At 34.6% G+C, this 13,189-nt stretch overlaps 1 protein-coding gene across 1 annotated transcript in view; it reads left to right on the forward strand.

The window, feature by feature from the left end:
- The window catches only part of stai (stathmin), a 578,970-nt gene that overhangs the window by 351,868 nt on the left and 213,913 nt on the right, over positions 1 to 13,189 (forward strand). The window lies entirely within an intron of this gene.

Genomic DNA, 13,189 nt, shown 5'->3' on the forward strand with positions numbered 1-13,189 from the left:
CCATCCGATAGTTGTCCTTCATTGTATCTTAGTAACCAAATATTACCTCAGCATTTAATTGTAGCCTCACTCCCTTCGCTAACAGTTCATGTTTAGTTACCAGCAGACCCCATCGCTATTTTCGGTTGTTATTTTTTTCTTCTGATGATTCATATATGGTTAATTTACATGATCAGCTGTTCCCCATATCGATGTGGAGTATGTCTATATATATATATAGTGGTATATTTAGTTTATTTTCCCCACTGAGAGGTTGTGTCATCACGTGTATAGAGTATATCCAATAAAAGGGTGGCATGTCCATGCTTCCTTCTTTACTTTAGTCAACTTCTAAAAAAAGTTCTGTGCGAAAAAAAAACAAAAAACCAGGAATTACGAAATAACCGGCTTTCTTCCTTTGTCTGCTACCACATGCAAAAAGGCCAAATATTGAATTTCACATAAGAAACAACAATGCCGAATAAGGCAAATACCCCAAAAAAAAAATATACGGGGGTTGTTTCTTTTCATGGGTTTTTTTTATAGTACAGTGGTTCAACTGAATATGAATTTATTTCTCTCATGTAGAAAATAATATTATCCTTAAATTTGAAATTAAAGTTTGGATTTTATTCCCTTAAGACGTGACATATGGAGATCGGTTCTTATTGAAGCTGTAGCAAAAAATTTATCTATAAAAACAAATTTCGCCACAGGTCTTTGTGGTCTTAGATTTGTGGGATATTCCAAACAATGGATCGATGTACAGTGGATCCAAATCGTTATTTTTTTATAATTCTGCAACTCTTGAACGGATAAAAATATCAACATAACTTTTTCTTTGTGCGAAAACTCAGGGGGTTTTGTACCCTCCACCATAGGATGGGGGTATATTAACTTAGTCATTCCGTTTGTAACACATCGAAATATTGATCTAAGACCCCATAAAGTATATAAAAATCTGGGTAGTGGTGAAATTCTGAGTCGATCTAAGCATGTCCGTCCGTCTGTCCGGCTGCCCAACCGTTCGTGGAAATCCGAAAACTAACTTCCGAACGAAACAAGCTATCGATTTGAAACTTGGCACAAGTAGCTGTTGTTGATGTAGGTCGGATGTTATTTCAAATGGGCCATATCGGACCACGTTTACGTATAGCCCCATATAAACCGATCCTCAGATTTGAGCTCCGGAACCTCTTGGAGGCGCAAATTTCACCCGATCCGTTTGAAATTTGGTACGTGGTGTTAGTACATGGTCTCTTAAAACCATGCAAAAATTTATCCTTATAGGTCCATAAATATATATAGCCCCATATAAACCGATCCTCAGATTTGAGCTCCGGAGCCTCTTGGAGGAGCAAAATACATCCGATACGGTTGAAATTTGACACGTGTTATTAGTCTATGGTCTCTAACAACCATGCAAAAATTTATCCTTATAGGTCCATAATTATATAGGGTCCTCGTATAGTCCTATCCCCTGATTTTATCTCCGGAGCCTCTTGGAGGAGCAAATTTCACCCGATCCGGTTGAAATTTAATACGTGGTGTTAGCATTTAACAAGCATCCCCAGATTTGACCTCCGGAGCCTCGTGAAGGAGCAACTTTCATCCGATTCGGTTAAAATTTGGTACTTTCTGCTAGTATATGGAGTCGTAGAAATTTTGTTCGACTCCGTCGAAACAAAATTTGAAAAATTCCTATATTTGTAACTAAAGAAATATTTAACAAATCGAACAACGAAAAACGAAGTGCTGGATTTGAGGCTATTCAAAGTGTATTTATATGGATGAAATTTCACGGTGATATAGAAAGTAGGTTTTACTAGAATGTGAACTTAATTGATCAATTGTATTGTCCATTTTTAACATATTAAAATATCGATTTTTGACCCTATATGTACTCTTGATAAAGATACAATTTTAAGACAATACATCTGTAGAACATAATGTTCTGAATTTTTGGCATGCATGTCGAGTTCGAAGATGGGTCATAACGGACAATTTTGTGAAATAGCATCTACATATAAACCCATCTTCTGATGGGTTTATATCCATATACACCCGATACCCTTGAAAGCTGTAATTTTAAATTAAACCTCTGCCAACGTGCCATCTGAGCCGGTCTTTTGGGATAAAGTTTGTTTATCAAAGCCACTCGAAATTCTTTACCTTAAAATAATGGTCTCTAATGTCCATAACTGATAGACCATTTATAAATCGATGTTTCACCATTTTAGTTCTATAGATGTTTCAGCATTTAGTTCTATAATGGTCTCTAATGCCCATAACTGATAGACCATTTATAAATCGATGTTTCACCATTTTTGTTCTATAGAAACAATATTCGTAACTGTCCAGTTATTCCTGTCATCTGTTGTATGGTAGTAATTATTTAAAATTCCGCCCGTCCTAATTTTTGGCAGTTTATGTTTGTTTTCTATATCCGACACATTACATTTTTTTACATGGTATTTAAGTAAACCACCCGGAGTCGACTCCGGAGTCGGTGTCGAGGCTAATAAGAAATGCTGGAGTCGAAGCCGGAGTCGAGAAAAATTGACTCGACTCCACAGCCCTGCTAAAAACCATGCCAAACTTGGCCCAAATCGGTCTATAGTTATATATAGCCCCCAGATAAACCGATCCCCAAACCCACCAAAATTGATCCATATCGGTTCATTAGTGTATATCCATGGTGGAGGGTACATAAGATTCGGCCTGGACGAACTTACGGCCGTATATGTTATACTTGCTTCGTCTACGCTCGCAAGTTTGTGGGTTCCTACTGGGTCATCGGGCTGCCTTTTAGGCGTTGAATATGGGTCGGTGTGCACGTGGGTAGAGGTGTGCACGTGAGTAATATTTTACTCACGCTCACGCACACTCCCGACGGAAATATCTTACTCACGCACGATATTGTTTGGTAGGTCTCACGCACACCCAAGAAAAGAAAACTTGTACTCACGCACGAAAATGTCGTGACTCACGAAAAATACCGTAACTCACGAAAAATATCGTGACTCACGAAATATGTCGTGACTAACGAATAATTTTATGAGTAATTTACATGAGGGACGTGTCTGAAATCATGAGCACGATTAAAATCGAGAGCGTTGTTAAACTCTTAACATCCTAGGTGTCACTAAAATTGCAAATGAATTTAACTTTTAACGGTTTAATGTTGGAGAGGGGGGTTATTTTCGCGAGCGTAATTCGTTACTCACGCATACTCACGTAGATATTGTTTTCGTGACTGACGCTCACGCATGACATTTTGGTTTAACAGGTTGGCTGATAAGTCCCCGGTCTGACACATAGATGGCGTCGCTAGTATTAAATGCATATTATTTGTATATAGTACCAGCCTTCAAATGATTCGTGTCAAAATTTGACGTCTGTACGTCAATTAGTTTGTGAGATAGAGCGTGTTTTGTGAAGCAACTTTTGTTATTGTGAAAAAAATTTAAAAAAGGAATTTCGTGTTTTGATAAAATACTGTTTTCTGAAGGGAAAAATACGGTGGAAGCAAAAATTTGGCTTGATAATGAGTTTCCGGACTCTGCCCCAGGGAAATCAACAATAACTGATTGGTATGCAAAATTCAAACGTGGTGAAATGAGCACGGAGGACGGTGAACGCAGTGGACGCCCGAAAGAGGTGGTTACCGACGAAAACATCAAAAAAAAATCCACAAAATGATTTTGAATGACCGTAAAATGAAGTTGATCGAGATAGCAGAGGCCTTAAAGATATCAAAGGAAAGTGTTGGTCATATCATTCATCAATACTTGGATATGCGGAAGTTCTGTGCAAAATGGGTGCCGCGCGAGCTCACATTTGACCAAAAACAACAACGTGTTGATGATTCTGAACGGTGTTTGCAGCTGTTAACTCGTAATACACCCGAGTTTTTCCGTCGATATGTGACAATGGATGAAACATGGCTCCGTCACTACACTCCTGAGTCCAATCGACAGTCGGCTGAGCGGACATCCACCGGTGAACCGTCTCCGAAGCGTGGAAAGACTCAAAAGTCCGCTGGCAAAGTAATGGCCTCTGTTTTTTGGGATGCGCATGGATTAATATTTATCGATTATCTTGAGAAGGGAAAAACCATCAACAGTGACTATTATATGGCGTTATTGGAGCGTTTGAAGGACGAAATCGCGGCAAAACGGCCCCATATGAAGAAGAAAAAAGTGTTGTTCCACCAAGACAACGCACCGTTCCACACGTCATTGAGAACGATGGCAAAAATTCATGAATTGGGCTTCGAATTGCTTCCCCACCCACCGTATTCTCCAGATCTGGCCCCATAGACTTTTTCTTGTTCTCAGACCTCAAAAGGATGTTCGTAGAGAAAAAATTTGGCTGCAATGAAGAGGAAGTGCTACCAAAATGGTATCAAAAAATTGGAAGGTCGTTATAATCTTTGTATCGCTCTTGAAGGGAACTATGTTAAATAATAAAAACGAATTTTGACAACAAATGGGTTTTTTTTTAGACCGGGGACTTATCAGCCAACCAGTTACACAGGTTCGTGGGTTCGATTCCTGCTTCGACCGAACACCAAAAAGTTTTTCAGCGGTGGATTATCCCACCTCAATAATGCTGGTGACATTTGTGAGGGGTTCAAAGCTTCTCTAAGTGGTTTCACTGCAATATGGAACGCCGTTCGGACTCGGCTATAAAAAGGAGGTCCCTTGTCATTGAGCTTAACAAGGAATCGGGCAGCACTCAGTATCACAATGGACTGAATAGTCTAAGTGAGCCTGATACATCGGGCTGCCATCTAACCTAACCTAACCTAGGGTATAAAAATCGGATACGGAAACTACGGTTTCGTAAAATCCGAGAACTCGAATCTGGGGATCAGTATATATGGGGGGATATTTGTGGTCCAAAACTACTTCTAGTTTCGATTTTCAGGCAAACCAGATTAAAACTACGGTTTCTAGAAGCTCAAGACCCCAAATCAGGAATCGGGTCATACCAAAAATTTGACGAATTTTCATAATATTCGGCGCATCTAATTGTGGTCCTAAAATACATCTAGATATCCATTTTCAGGAAAATCTGTTAAAAAAATACGGTTTCAAGAAGCCCATGGATATCGGTCTGTATGGGGCCTATACCAAACCATGGACCGTTACACAAAATATTCGCCACACCTTTTTATACCCTGCTCCACACTGTGGAACAGGGTATTATAAGTTAGTGCATATGTTTGCAACACCCAGAAGGAGACGAGATAGACACATGGTGTCTTTGGCAAAAATGCTCAGGGTGGGTTCCTGAGTCGATATAGCGATGTCCGTCTGTCCGTGAACACATTTTTGTAATCAAAGTCTAGGTCGCAGTTTTAGTCCAATCGACTTCAAATTTGGCACAAGTATGTGTTTTGGCTCAGAATAGATCCCTATTGATTTTGGAAGAAATCGGTTCAGATTTAGATATAGCTCCCATATATATATTTCGCCCGATATGGACTTATATGGCCCCAGAAGCCAGAGTTTTACCCTAATTTGCTTAAAATTTTGCACAGAAGAACAATTAGTACTATAGTCAAGTGTGCCAAATTTTATTGAAATCGGTTCAGATTTAGATATAGCTCCCATATATATCTTTCGCCCGATATGGACTAATATGGTCCTAAAAGCTAAAGTTTTGACCCAATTTGGTTGATATGTCGCACAGGGAGTAGATTTAGCATTCTAGCTATGCGCGCCAAATTTCATTGAAATCGGTTCAGATTTATATATAGCTCCCATATATAGCTTTCGTCCGATTTACACTCATATGACCACAGAGGCCAATTTTTTGCTCCGATTTAGTTGAAATTTTGCACAAGGAGTAGATTTAGCATTGTAGCTATGCGTGTCAAATTTGGTTGAAATCGGTTCAGATTTAGATATATCTCCCATATATAGCTTTCGCCCGATTTACACTCATATGACCACAGAGGCCATTTGTTTGCTCCGATTTAGTTGAAATTTTGCACAGGGAGTAGAATTAGTATTGTACCTATGCATGCCAAATTTGGTTGAAATCGGTTCAGATTTAGATATATCTCCCATATATAGCTTTCGCCCGATTTACACTCATATGACCACAGAGGCCAATTTTTTTGCTCCGATTTAGTTGAAATTTTGCACAGGGAGTAGAATTAGCATTATAGCTATGCGTGCCAAATTTGGTTGAAATCGGTTCAGATTTAGATATAGCTCCCATATATATCTTTCGCCCGATATGCACTTATATGGACCCAGAAGACAGAGTTTTATCCCGATTAGCTTGAAATTTTGCACAAGGAGCACAATTGGTAGTATAGTCATGTGTGCCAAATTTGATTGAAATCGGTTCAGATTCGGTTCAGCTTCCATATATATTTTTCGCCCGATATGGACTTATATGGCCCAGAAGCCTGAGTTTTGGCCCAATTTGGTTGAAATTTTGCACAGGGAGTAGATTTAGCATTCTAGCTCTGCGTGCCAAAATCGGTTAAGATTTAGATATAGCTCCCATATATATGTTTTTCTGATTTCGACAAAAATGGTCAAAATACCAACATTTTCCTTGTAAAATCACCACTGCTTAGTCGAAAAGTTGTAAAACTCACTCTAATTTTCCTAAACTTGTAATACATATATATCGAGCGATAAATCATAAATAAACTTTTGCGAAGTTTCCTTAAAATTGCTTCAGATTTAAATGTTTCCCATATTTTTTTTACTAAAATTGTGTTCCACCCTAGTGCATTAGCCAACTTAAATTTTGAGTCTATAGATTTTGTAAAAGTCTATCAAATTCTGTCCAAATCAAGTGATATTTAAATGTATGTATTTGGGGCGAACCTTTATATAGCACCCAACACATTTGACGGATGTGATATGGTATCGAAAATTTAGATCTACAAAGTGGTGCAGGGTATAATATAGTCGGTCCCGCCCGACTTTAGACTTTCCTTACTTGTTTTTACCCTAAAAAAGATCTAGATGTTAATTTTCAGGAAACTTGGATAAAAATTTCGGTTTCTAAAAGCACAAGAACTCAAGTCGGGCGATCGGTCTATAATAATAAATAAATAAATAGTGTAAAAAAATAAATACAGTGAAACCTCTCAAACTTGGACACTCTGAAAACCGGACACCTCCCAAACGTGGACAGTTGTCTGGGGACGTTTGCTATATTAACACAATAAAATTAACCTATCATAAGGGGACACCTTTCAAATGTGGTCAAAATTTAGGCGACTGTGAGTATCCACCTTTCAGAGGTTTCACTGTAGTTGTGTTCTTCAAATTCCTCTAGATATCCAAATCTGATAAATTTTTTTTTTCTTGAAGGCCAAGAAGTTCAATCGGTCTGTATGGGGGCTATACCGAAACATGCACCGACACGCACCATATTCGGTAGACCTTGTGGTGGTCCTAAAATGCCTTTAAAATAATGAAATTTTTTATTAAAATAAAGTTTATAATTATTGCTTCAAAAATTTTTTTCACTAATTTTTTTTTTTTTTTGAAATTTGCGTCCCTCCGTTAAAGTCGCATGTCTTTGAACCAGGGCTGTGGAGTCGGAGCCGGAGTTTGAGTCTTGGAGTCGGAGTCTGAAGATTTTGGTGGAGTCGGAGTCGTAGAAATTTTGTTCGACTCCGACTCCGGCGAAACAAAATTTTAAAAACACTTGATATCTTTGTAACTAAAGAAATTTTTCTATAAATTAGATTCCATTAGGGTTTTTAATCGAACAACGAAAACCAAGTACTGTATTTTAGGCCATTCAAAGTGTATTTATATGGATGAAATTTAACGGCGATATAAAAAGTAGGTTTTACTAGAATATGGGCTTAATTGATCAATTGTATTGTCCATTTTTAACATATTAAAATATAGATTTTTGACCCTGTATATATTCTTGATAAAGGTACAATTTTAAGGCAATATAGCAGTAGAACCTCAAGTTCTGAATTTTTGGACGGCATGTCGTGTTCGAAGATGGGTCATACCGGACAATTTTTTGATATAGCACCTACATGTAAACCCAACTTCCGATTTGTTTTAAGAAAATTTTCCCAATCTAAAATATTCATAAGATTTGTCCGAAATTTCGAATTTAGAGTTATTTGAGATCCATAAATAAATACGGAAATTTCCCAGATTTTGAGATAGCCCTACATACACACAGAAAACAAATTGTTTGGAAATCAGTTGTACTAACGAAAATTATACACTCAGAATTGAATATCAGTTGTGCTGATCTATTTCCTTCAATCACAAGCGTTTGTCAGTCGGGTGACACAACTGCCAACTGGTAGTTGCTACAACTGCTAAAAGGAGGTAGGCAATAAATTCGATTGTCACAACCAATCTGTATTCTCTGTGTAATTTCTTGAGAAATCTGCTTATACATTCGATGTCCTTGGAAGCTGTAATTTTAAATTAAACCTCTTCCAACGTGCCTCTGAGTAGGTCTTTTGGGAGAAAGTTTGTTTCATCAAAGCCACTTGAAATTCTTGACATTAAATCAATGGCCTCTGATGTCCATAACTGATAGACCACTTATAAATCGATGTTTCACCATTTTACTTCAACTGTACAGCTATTGCTGTCATCTATTGTATGGTAGTGGTTATTTAAAATTCTGCCCGTCCTAATTTTTGGCAGTTTTATTTTTGTGTATCTTTTTGTTAGTGTTTATTTTATATAGATTTATTTTTTATAAAATGCCTATGTAGAGCAATACCAGGATTTTACTTCTTAAACTTCTGGAAGCCTAATTATTTTTTTGAAATTTTGTGGTTTTATAAATATATATTCTGGAGATTGTTGTTATACCCATATTTTGATGTGGCCTCTATATAGTCTTGTGTTGTATTTTAATTCATTGGCCTGAGTTCTTTACATCCTAAAATGTCGAGGTTTGTCGTCAAGTCGTATCAAAATTTAAAATTAGAGTTCTTTTGGACATATATACACATATGGCAAAATAACATATCAGTTTATTTTTGGAACACTACACCTTAAAATTACAATTGGAATACTGTTAAAATGAGATATAGGTACAACACCTGGAGTCGCCTCCGGAGTCGGAGTCGAGGCTAATAGGAAATGCTGGAGTCGGAGTCGAGCAAAATTGACTCGACTCCACAGTCCTGCTTTGAACCAGGGCTGTGGAGTCGAGCCAATTTTGCTCGACTCCGACTCCAGCATTTTTCATCTGCTCGACTCCGACTCCGGAGTCGATTCCGGGTAATATAACTAAATCTCATTTTAATACCACTACTTTGTAGTTCTATTGTGGGGGTACCGTAAGTGGATCGATATAAAGTATCGTATTTATTTATGTGTGCAAAAAAAGGTCTTAATTTCACATTAGATGCCAATTGAACTCTTATTTCAAATTTAGGGCAATGTTTAATAAATAAAATAATGATATAAATACCCATCATTATATGAGAAGATACCAACAGTATATGTATTTGTGGACCAAAGTTATTGATACTATCTCAAATCCTTTAAATTTGTTGCGAGCTATATAAAGGTTTATATTCCCATATGCATCAATTTGAATCTGAATTGATTTAGACAAAATTGTATATACTTAAAATCTATGTACTTAAAATTTAAATCTAAATCTAAAATTATGGGACGTAACACAATTTTAACAAAAAATAAAAATGAAAGGAAAGTCTAAAGTCGGGCGGGCCGGTTATAATATACTCTGCACAACTTTGTATTTAGATCTACATTTTGATAAAATCTCAAATCACACTTCTACAAAATCTCGGGCAATATTTGGGAAATATTTATAATTGTTTAGTCAATTTCGCAAAAATGCATTTATGATTCATTCATTGAAAAATTTGAAAATTTGAGTCATTTCTACAAGTTTTCGACTTAGCAGTGAGTATCAGTGAGCATACAATTTTGGAAAAATTTTTGTCTAGTAAATAAAATATATATCTATATAAAATAGAAATAAAATTTTGCAAAATTTTCTACAGAAATAAAATTTTGACTAAATTTTCTATAGAAATAAAATTTTGAATAAAATTTTTATAGAAATAAAATTTGGAAAATTTTTTATAGAAATAAAAGTTTGTAAAAATTATCAATAGAAATACAATTAAAAAAAAATTGTGTAACAAACGAAATTTTGACTAAATTTTCTATAGAAATAAAATTTTGACTAAATTTTATATAGAAAAAAATATTTCTATAGTAATAAAATTTTGAATACATTTTTTATAGCAGTGAGCATCAGTAAGAAAAAAAATTGAGAAAATTTGCTATAGAATTAAAATTTGATAATTGTTTTCTTATAGAAATAAAATTTTGAAAAAATTATCAATAAAAATACAATTTTAGAAAAATTTTTGTGTAGTAAATAAAATTCTGCAAAATATTCTACAGAAACAAAATTTTGACTAAATTTTCTATAGAAATAAAATTTTCTACACGCAAAAAAATAATTCTTTCCTCCCAAACGAAATTTTAGACAAACAAAGTTCGTTTCTCATTTGCTTTCGCTGTAAGGAAGTGTATTTGGAAGAAAAGTATATACTTTTTGTCATAAACGTTTATTCTTTTCCAGGATTTCATAAAGACAAACTCAAAAAAAACATTGTTTTCTTGCTAATTGCATTTTCCCTCACATCTTTCTCACATCCACGAGATTTTTTAGTTCTTAACACCTTTTCCTGTAATACCAACAATGAAGAAGAAATTATACCATTTTATAAATTTTTTTACCTTTCGCCTGGACGGAGAATCGAACCGCGGACCATGCACTTTGTAAGCCAACACACTAACCACTGATCTATGTACCCGTTATGGTCATCAATAGATAAATATCCATATAAGTTATATTTATATAGCATAGCTTGCGGCGCCTACGAACCGAATAAACAAAGTTTATTTAACAGAAACAAACATTTAGTTTGGCACCGTGGAGCAGTGGTTGCTACGTCCGACTTGCATGCCAAGGGTCGTGGGTTCGAACCCTGCTTCGACCAAAGTTTTTTTGTTTTTTTTTACATATATTCCAGATAGTTCGGAAGATTCCGACAAAATGTTCATTATTACATTGTAGTATATTAAATTTTGAACTGTAAAATGTGTCTTATTAAAGACTAAAAGTCAGAAAAGAACAGTGTTTGATATAAACGAAATCGACTGCGTTGTTGTTTCAAAAATAACTTTTTTTATTGAAAAAATAAAAATTTTGTAACAAACGAATTTTTTTGGTGATAAACGTTTAAAATTTTCGAAGCAATTCAAAAAACTCTAACAAAAGAAAAACGTTTTCGGTACACGTTTTCCAAACGTTTTTTTTCTTTGCGTGTATACAAATAAAATTTTGACCAAATATTCTAATAAAAAAATATCTATTAATACAAAATTTTGACCAAATTTTCTAATAAAAAATCTATTACTATAAAATTTTGACAAAATTTTAAATAGAAATAAAATTTGGACTTAAATTTTTATAGAAATAAATCTATCAATAGAAATAAAATTTTGCAACATATTCTATAGAAACAAAATTTTGACTCAATTTTCTATAGAAATAAAATTTTGACTCAATTTTCTATAGAAATAAAATTTTTACTAAATTTTCTATAGAAAAAAATATTTCTATAGTAATAAAATGTTGAATAAATTTTTTATAGAAATAAAATTTTGACAAAATTTGCTATAGAAACAAAATTTTGACAAAACTTTTTATAGAAATAACATTTTGACAAAATTTTCTATAAAAAACAACTTTGAAAAATTTTTTCTGTCAATATTCCACATGTTTGTATATGACCTTAAAATAAAATTTAAAAAAATAATTTCGATTCTTCGAAATATTTCAAATAAATTGATATGGGCATTAAAATGGATCGATTCAGCCCATCTGCTAGTCTAACATTCTAGGAAACATAAAAAGATAGCCGTAATTGGAAGTTGATTTTCATTTACTATCATGCTGTACATTGATCGAATGAATAACGCAATGGAAATTAATTTGCGTAAAAACTTGCTTAGTTACAAAAATGTGAAGTGTTTTAAAAAATTTGGTTTAGCCGGAGTCGGAGTCGAGCAAAATTTTTACGACTCCGACTCCCACTCCGACTCCAACAAAATCTTCAGACTCCGACTCCAAGACTCCGACTCCGGCTCCACAGCCCTGCTTTGAACTAGGGCTAATTTTCCTTAAAGTAAAGAAACACATTTTTGATTTAAAGAAATTGTCCTTAAAATAACTGAAATATTGAAACTTTAGATTTAAGATAAAAACGCTTCAAATACAGGCTGATTTATTTTCAGGATTTAGCGTCTTTGGTTTAAAGTTTTTTTTTTTTTTAATTAAGAAAACATTTTTTACTTTAAAGTATCCGTTATAATTTGGATTTTTAAACTGGCATTTGTTTGTATGTGAGTACCTTTATTAATGAATGAAAATTTGATAAATGAGATCTGTATCCTAATTTTAATTTTATTGGTCCTATATTTAACGCCAGATGGTTTGCTAAAAAAAATTCTTTATTTTAAAGAAGCCGCATTTTTGGCTCGAAATCAATACCAAAATCCTTAAGGGAAGGTCAAAATCTTTGAATCCAAGTAAGCTTTTTTTTTGAGTGTAGGTATACATTTTCAGACAAATCGGATAAGAACTACGTTTTCTAGAAGTCCAATATCAGCTTATATGGGGTCTATATCAAAACTGGAACCCATATAGCCCATTTTCGAACTTTGCCAAAAATCAAATTTGTGCCAAATTTTAGGACGATAACGCCATTATTGAAGACTATAGTGTAATTACAACCAACAGACAGACAGACAGACTTGGTATATCGTTTAAGAATTTTTCCCCGATAAAGAATATATACTCTTTATATAGTCGGAAATCGATATTTCAATGTGCTACAAATGGAATGGCAAACTTATTACACACCCATCACCATTCTACGGTAGGTGGTGGGTATAAAAATTAGATATCCTATATGTCATGTTGTACCACTGTTTTGGTAAATGGGGGGTTAGACGATTTTATTACTAATGTCGCCGCTTACTTGTCCGTTCGAAAGAAAATGCAAAGAGACACTGACCTCTGTGGCGCATGTCAGAAGAGAATTCCAAATATAGAAGTATAATGAAAAGGAAACAGAAAAATATGACAAGGTTTTTTTTCACCACCGAAATATTTTTTAATAATT

The sequence above is a fragment of the Haematobia irritans genome, chromosome 2 (genome assembly GCF_050003625.1).
Source record: "Haematobia irritans isolate KBUSLIRL chromosome 2, ASM5000362v1, whole genome shotgun sequence".
NCBI classification, from domain to species: Eukaryota; Metazoa; Arthropoda; class Insecta; order Diptera; family Muscidae; genus Haematobia; species Haematobia irritans.